Source organism: Acromyrmex echinatior, chromosome 17, assembly GCF_024713525.1.
Source record: "Acromyrmex echinatior isolate Ae372 chromosome 17, ASM2471352v2, whole genome shotgun sequence".
In the NCBI taxonomy this organism is placed as follows: domain Eukaryota; kingdom Metazoa; phylum Arthropoda; class Insecta; order Hymenoptera; family Formicidae; genus Acromyrmex; species Acromyrmex echinatior.
The window spans coordinates 5,117,284-5,125,543 of NC_141868.1; the positions used below are offsets into that span (position 1 = coordinate 5,117,284).

The 8,260-nt window shown below is 25.8% G+C and overlaps 2 protein-coding genes across 5 annotated transcripts in view; both read left to right on the forward strand.

Moving 5' to 3' along the window:
* The window catches only part of LOC147906885 (uncharacterized), a 365,738-nt gene that overhangs the window by 168,201 nt on the left and 189,277 nt on the right, over positions 1-8,260 (forward strand). The window lies entirely within an intron of this gene.
* LOC105151665 (RCC1 and BTB domain-containing protein 1-like) overlaps positions 1-8,260 on the forward strand; it is a 33,459-nt gene that overhangs the window by 3,392 nt on the left and 21,807 nt on the right. For all 4 annotated transcript variants that reach the window (XR_015547902.1, XR_015547903.1, XR_015547904.1 and 1 more), the window contains 2 exons: positions 169-3,338; positions 4,511-8,215. The gene's annotated coding sequence lies outside the window, so the exon portion shown is untranslated. The remainder of the gene's footprint in view (positions 1-168; positions 3,339-4,510; positions 8,216-8,260) is intronic.

An 8,260-nucleotide genomic window follows, 5' to 3' on the forward strand; every position in this document is an offset into this window, starting at 1 on the left:
TTTTCCATTTTCTTTCTGTCCCAGCAAAATATTCTTCCCTTTAAAATTTCTATACGCGAATCTTTTACTTCACACGAATATCACTTTTTAACGCAGAATTCATTAGCTCTAAAAATGTATCTTTGTATTAAATGTAATTCATTTATATATGTAGTATTTATTCTTTAGGAATTGATGAAATATTACTTCAACTTCTATTTTAAAAACATGACGAAAGTAATACAGAAGGTTTTCAACAATTGGATGCCGCAACAACGGCTATGTTTATAGATAAAGGGAGAGATTTTTTTTTATCAAGAATTAATAGATCTGATTTAAAATAATATATTTCTTGCTTTAGAGAGGTGAAGTATATAATGGATATTGTTTTGTGTGAAAACGATTTATTATTTCCGTCGAAACAATTATTATATGTATTATTTGATTTATAAAAAATGATTAAATAATTGTAAATAAATTACAAATACAAAAAGAAAAAAATCAATTTAGTATTGTGATTAAATTATTTTAAATAAATTATATTTAAATATTGTTGAATGTTGACGTAAACGAAAAATAAATAATGAGTAGTGATTATTGAAAACTGCAAAATATACAATTGTTGTATGGATTTTAGATTTAAGAATCAATTGAGTATTCCTTCACGTAAACTACTAAGAAAATTTTCATCGAAGTATCAGTTAAGTATTGGAGCAATCCATCGATAATATACTATATACTATATACTATACATACACTCGTTAACAAAATTATCGCATAGGTAAATTTATATCAAAATTTCACATAAATTCAAATAAGTGTAACTAACTTTAAGAAATTTGCATAGCGCTTGTCGCATTCTATGTTACGGAGTGGAGTATATTTTTTTCGTAATGTCATGATAATCATGGTAAAGTATGGACTTTTCTTTTACAAATTAAAAAAAAATTAAGCCTTGTACGATTTTTTTTCGAAGAGATATAATTTACCAAACTTACCTATGCATTTTATTCAATTACCGCCAGTATTAGCATATTTTATCCTATAGGCATCACGGAGAGATTGCTGTTCAAATTTTGCGAATCGTGTGTTGTGTATGTATGTGTGTGTGTGAGGGGGAGGGTGAAGATACGAGGGTATATTTATTCTTTAAAATTGTGTACTTCCTCCTCATCTTCGGATGATTTTTTTGTAAACGTGCATGCATATTGATTCAAACTCTAATTGAAACTTGAAGAATTTCTCATATTCGATGCAATGCTGCTTCCAGTGCACTAAATTTCCTTGTTGCCAAAATCGCACCATATTGAAAAGAATCCTCATTATAAATATTATAATGGCGCCAAAAAATTATGAAAAAATTATACAAGAAAGGGAAAAGAGTGCAGTTTTATACTCTAAAAAACTTAATTTCATAATTTCTGAGTTATGAGTTAAGTAAAAAGTGCAATTTCGGCAACCTTACTGTATGTATGTAAACAGGGTGGTCCATCTGAAATATCTCGCTTATTTATGATGATATAAAAAAATATTTCAAATGAAAGTAGAGTTGTAAAAATACCATCAAATTCAATTTTATAATTACTTATGGTAAAATTGCAGTTAAATGGTAATTTATTGATAATTTTGGCTATATTTTTTGTCTTTATTGTCTTATGTATTATACAAATATACGTTGTATTTCCGTACTTACTATAAAATAAAACAACATTCTTCTAATATCCCTGATCGCTGATAGAATAACAGGGCTATTGACTAAATCTAAACATATTATTTAATCGTAACAAAACATGTCTCTATGACACATAGACGACTCATCCTTAAGTGTGTGGCTACTTATCGCGATAGGTCGCCGACTGATGGTGTTGATCGCGATATTACAAACGGGTGTATATCAATTGTCCACATCACTAATTGGCTAATTAAAAATAATATAATTTTATTGGTTAAGCAGTGAAAAATTACTAGGAACAGGCCGGATGAGTGATGTGTGCAAGTGGGCCATTCTCGTCGTAAATCCCTGATTTGGCATCCCTTAAACGTTGTCGGTTGTCTAATTATTATATCAATATATAGTATCAAAATGAAAATTTAATGTTAAACAAAGCGTTTTTAACTTAATGACTAAATATTCTCAAATTATTGTACTTTATTTATCTATTTTTTTAAATTATTATTTTAGCTTCAAAAAAATTATCAAATAATACAGCATAATTTACTGGGTAAGTTATTACCAAATTTGATTATTTTTATCTCGAAATAAAAGTGAAACCGTTATGAGGGGCATTTTGGTCACGTTATTTTTTTCTAGGTGGAGATGCCAAAAAGATATGAAGGTCATCTCCACTTTTTAAAATGGAATTATATGAAATTTTTTTTACACAATCTGATTCCTTTAATTATAATTATTCCTCTAATCATTCTAAATATAAAGGTATTAAGGTTGTGATGTCAAAAAACCAATAATTTATAAGATATTTTACATTTTATTCTGACACATATTGACGTAAAATGCTAAATAAATCTTTTTCCAACTTTCATCTCATTATTCTGTTCATAAAAGTATTAAGGTATGATTATCAAAAAGTTACTAGTTTACGAATTATTTAACATTTTATATCAATATGTACCAGAAAAAGTGTAAAATATCTCATATTGTAAAAAAAATTATACAATTCCATTTGAAAAAGTAGAGATAACTTTTATATCTTTTTGGCGCCTCCATCTAGAAAAAAGATAATATGATCAAAATACGTCCCTCACGAAACATTCTATTTCCATTCGAAATTTTTTTTTATATCCTCAAAAATAAGCAAGATATTTCAAATGATCGATTTAAATAGATCAGCTTGTATATAAATGCACAGCAACGTGTTGAAGAATTTAACAACACGAGCGCATCCTGTGTGGAGAGTTTTTAATCTTAATTGATGACAATGGGGAAGTTCTATTTGACCACGTAGCGATTAGAATCACTCGCAATTTAGAGCACTGATTATTTTAAAGTTGGTATAGGTTATAAAAGCTAATTTCTAACATAAATAACTCGAATCATATTCTAACATCATGAACACAAACCCTAAGTAGATAATATTTATTCTGGTCTCTCAAGAATACAAAGGTAATTTTATATTAATTTTCAAGGAAAGAGATCGTTTTTTTCCGATTTCAATTTGTTCAATTTCAGTACGCATCACTTGTGAAATAAGATATCGTTAAAAAAGATATTTAACAAATATTTCTACAAATTGTATTTAGTGTAACGTATTCATCGTTATCATGTCTATTTCGCTCAAATTTGACGAATACCTTATAACAGAGAAATAACAAAATATAGACTTAATCAATTTCAAATGTTGGTAAGTTTAAAGTTTTTTTTTCTTATTTTTTTTAAATATATATCGATGAATAATTTTGAAATAATAATAGACAGATATTAATGATCCAGAATTAGAATCACATATTTAGTACGTTGATTTAGCCAAAAGATTATCCAATGGCATATTACATGTGCCTTTATAATATAAATGCGATTAGATTCGTCTTTGTGCATATTTTAGTCTGGATCTATAATAGATATTTTAAAACTTAACCCGTAAGAAATTTACCTGTTACGATCGAATGCAAGGAGAATAATTGATTCGTATATATGATTCGTCCATTTCTTATGACTTAAGGTTTAAAAATGTATTGTAGATCCGTGCTTATTCTATGATTGCGAAAGTCACAAAACTAAAAAAAGTATAAGAAGACATTCGTTTGTGTGTTGATTGAAATTCCCAAAAATTTTTGTTAACTTAAAATAAAATGAACATACACACATTTGAGCGTTGAAAAGAGAGAAGATTGAGAGTAAGAAGTACAAGCAATATGAAAAGATTTTACGTTCAACTGTCCACGTAGGCATCGAGAACTTGCAGACGATAAAAGCAATGTAATATCCAATTAACATTCCACGCGAAGTAAATAAGTGATGTGATGTAATTATCATATTTAAATTAAAATTTATTATCCTTTTTACGTCTCTATAAACATAGATAAAGCGTATAAGGTTTCTTGAGAAACCTTCTTTTCTTCTATTTTTTTTTAATTTTATAATATCAAGAAAAGATAGCAGTTTTTTATCTTTTTGTAAAACGGCATACAGGATCGCAATCATCAATATTAATTACAAAAAGTGTACCATTATACGATCAGATCTTATGGCCATGGTATACAAGAAAACATGATCAACAAAGCTTGTGCAAAAACCAAAGCACAGTTGAAAAATATCAAAAGAGTACTTAAAAAATTTTAGATTTTTTTGCTAATTTCTTACAATTCTTACGTCTTTTCATACGCAATAGTTATCGTTCTTTTCACATTTATTTTAACTCAATCTGCAACTTTTTCAATAAACTAAAATTCTGACATTACTTATTGTTCTTTACACAAAATGAGATCCATAAATTACTTTCCTAATTAATCATTTATTTGTATTATATTTACGGCAATATATATTTAATAACAATTGTAATTATTTTTATCCAAGGCTTGCACTGCAATCGTGCATCCACTATGTGGACGGTAGTGGTTATATAGATAAAGAAAACCATCCGACGAAAAGTGGATATTATGTTCAAAAAAAAAATAAAGATGTTGCTTGTCAATATTATAAATGAGGGCAGCTTCTTTGATTACTCAAGACGTTGAGGTACATGAACAATTTATATATCATAATAAAAATTGACATTTTATATTTTACTAAAATGAGTCATCGCTGAATTTTTGTGACATTAAAAATTACATCATAGAGCAGTGTATAAAGTACAGAGTGAAAAGAAAATTATAATTTTTATCTTTTAATAAATAAAATATATGGAAATGAAAAAAAATCAAATTGTTTTATAAGGTAAATTTTGCCATTATAAAATTTTTATTAGCAAAAAATAGTAAAACTCATGACATGTATCATTAACTATGTACATATCCTTTAAATAATAAAAGCAATAATCATATAAAGGAAAAATGAGTATGTTTTATATATTTACAACGTTAACATACATGCCAAATACATTTAATACGTCAATTTTTTATATGTTTGTTATATCATGCTGTTTTTTATCATGTGTATATAATCAGTGCATAATGTTTTACAATATGAAGTTATAAGAGGTTAAAATTTATTTTTCATATTTAACGTATTGAACAAGATCATAGTATTGACAACAATTTTGTAAGTTTATTAAATGTATGATCAACTCTCTATTAATTTTTGGTTACTTTCCCTTATAGAAATTTAATACTAGTACTGATCGTCAATTAATTATTTATTTTAAGTATTCAAAGTATTGTTAACAGCACTTTTAATATTAAAAATAAGTGACTAATTGACCAGTTTTTGTATTAGATTTCTATAAGGGTTTACATTACATTAGATTATTTTATGATATAAATTGTATGTAACTAAATTCATTGAATCTAATCCATATAAAGGACGATGCACTGAAATTGAAATTTTTTTATATTTCAATTGTTTTTTATGAATCAAAAAAACGTTTCATATGAAAGTGAAAGAGTAATTTCCAGAAGAACGTACTTTTTGGTTACGTTAATTTTTTTTAGGTAGGAACACCAAAGATTTAAAGAACTTTATTTTTTTTGACGAAATTATGATTTTTTAAATATAATATGATTGCATAATTGTTCTACATATACAAATAAAAATATTAAGCAGATACATCAAAGCCAAATATTTTTATACTTTATTCCACATATTAAGGGAATCCTAAGTTTAGTCTTATGAAATAAGAATAAGAAGACTTAATTAAGCTAAATGTCCCAATTAATGACAACAGTGACTGTTTTTCTTAATAAATCAATTAATATAGATCAATGGGTGTTGTATGTTCATTCAAAAAAGTGTTAATTCAAAATTGTATATGTTATTTATTACAACGAATTTTGAATAAAATTAAATGCTTTTGTAAACGCTAAAATATTATAATTGTAAGCATATTATCAATGACGACAACAAATTTAACAGATGCTCACTAACATCTTGTAAGGCTATGACTATGACGATCTTTTCGTCGAATGATTTTAACTATTATTAAACTAAAAGGAAATAAAAGTAAGCACCCAAAATTAAATAGATATTAAAACATTGTGAATAATAACTGAAAACGTCATAAAAATACATATTTTAATTAATGCATGTGTTAATTAATGCATCACTAATCGGTTCCTAAAGTTTTGTTTGTTTTTATTACTGACATTTTAAATATCATATAAAATAATAAAAATGTTCCTATTATTAAATGAAATATGTAATTTATAAATATCAATTATTATTAAATTAAGAAACAGTATTAATATTTTGACTTACACTCTTACAGAATTTAAAAAATGTACAAATATGAGTTTCTATCTATGAATTGTCTTGCATAAGTTAATAATAGGGACACTCATGATTTTGTATCAATTTGTGATAGCCGGTGCAGTTCTTAACCTCAGACGGCAGTATATTTTCATTAATTAAATTGTTTAACTTCAATATTTTAATCAAATTAACAACATATTGAGTACAAATAGTGGCAATTTATAGATACGATTAAAAATAATTTAAATTAAATATTAGATTATTTAACTGGATGTCGGTAATAAGGACGTTCCTTTGTCTATACGACGTGTCAATATTAGGGATGTTATATGTTTACATCATCTATCAATGATATGGATCATAATATGCGTCATAAATTGGAACAATTTCGAATACATGTCATAAAATAGTATAAAAACAACTTTTATAAATATGTAATAAATAAATTAAGAATTCCTAAGAAAATAAAAAAAATTATGTTATCGTAATCTTAAATGTCCAAACTTTAAAAAAAAATCAATATCATGTACTTATTGTAACATACGTAGCGACAATTTATTAATTCTCTTTTGCCACAAGTTACTTTATCACTAATTGGGACATTTAAATAGTATAAGGAGAAAAAAGTTAGTTACAGAAAATATCCTCTACACTACCAGGTTCGTTGAACGGAAAAACTTGCAACATTTTGTCGTCATATTGAGCATTCATACAATGAGTGCAAAAAGTATTCGTACAGAGGAAATATTTAAAAAAAACTTTATTAAAAAGTAAATATTATCCAGAGAGAAATGATTCATCGAATTGATGTCGATTCGATATAAATACGATGATTTCAACATCGATGATTCAACGTTTAATTGACGATCATTTCTTGTTGCATAATTAATAATTTATTCATAAAGAATAAAATGGACTATATGTTTCTTAAAATTATATATATCAAAAAGATGTGTAATTATACAAAATATATCATCCGAAAAATAAGTGAAAATTAAAAATTGTATTGTTTGAATGCTCAAAAAGTATTCGTACAGACAAGAAATTTAGCTTCTAAAATTAGGAATACATACGAAGTTCGTTTGTTTATGTTAGAATAAAATGTATACAATTCATTGTATAAAATATTTATTGTATAAAATTGCTAATTAATATTTATTTTCTACAAAGATTTTTTTTTATAAAAAACAATTTTCCTTGGACGAATACTTTTTACACTCATTTGCATCTGAATACTTTTACAAACAGAATAATAAAGAGAATCAATTTGTGTGAAAAGGACACATAATTGCTTTAAAAAAAAAATGAAATAAACGATTAATTTTAGAAATAAGCAATTACGATTTCATTACACCAAATGATCCCACATATTATATTTTGTTCATATAAGTTTTATACATAGAATAATTAGAAGAATCATATTATGTAAAAAAATTATGTTATTTTATTTACTGTAGTGGAAATGACTTTCATATTTTTTTAGCGCTACTACCTAGAAAAAAATGTGATCGAAGTATGTATCTCTCGAAACAGTACCAATTTCATTTGAAAAATTTCTTCGTATTATTAAGGAAAAATGAAATATTCCAGGATTTCAATTTAAAAAAATAACATCTTGTATAATTAATTTAACTGAATAAATCAATGATCACGTTATCTTTTTAAAAGAAATATGTATGGAAAGAGATAACTTCAAAATTTACAACCGATTTTGAAGTTCAATCTGTCAGTAGGGTTGAAAATGTAGTTAGGATACTTTTAAAAATACTCTCATATATATATTATACTTCCCATAAAATTGATTGGAGCAACACAAGAATTGTAAAAGCTGCAACTAACAGGATTGATTTTCTCGCTTTGACTGATGATGGCAAAGTAAAGTATTACGACGATATCATCATGAATACATTAATAATGATA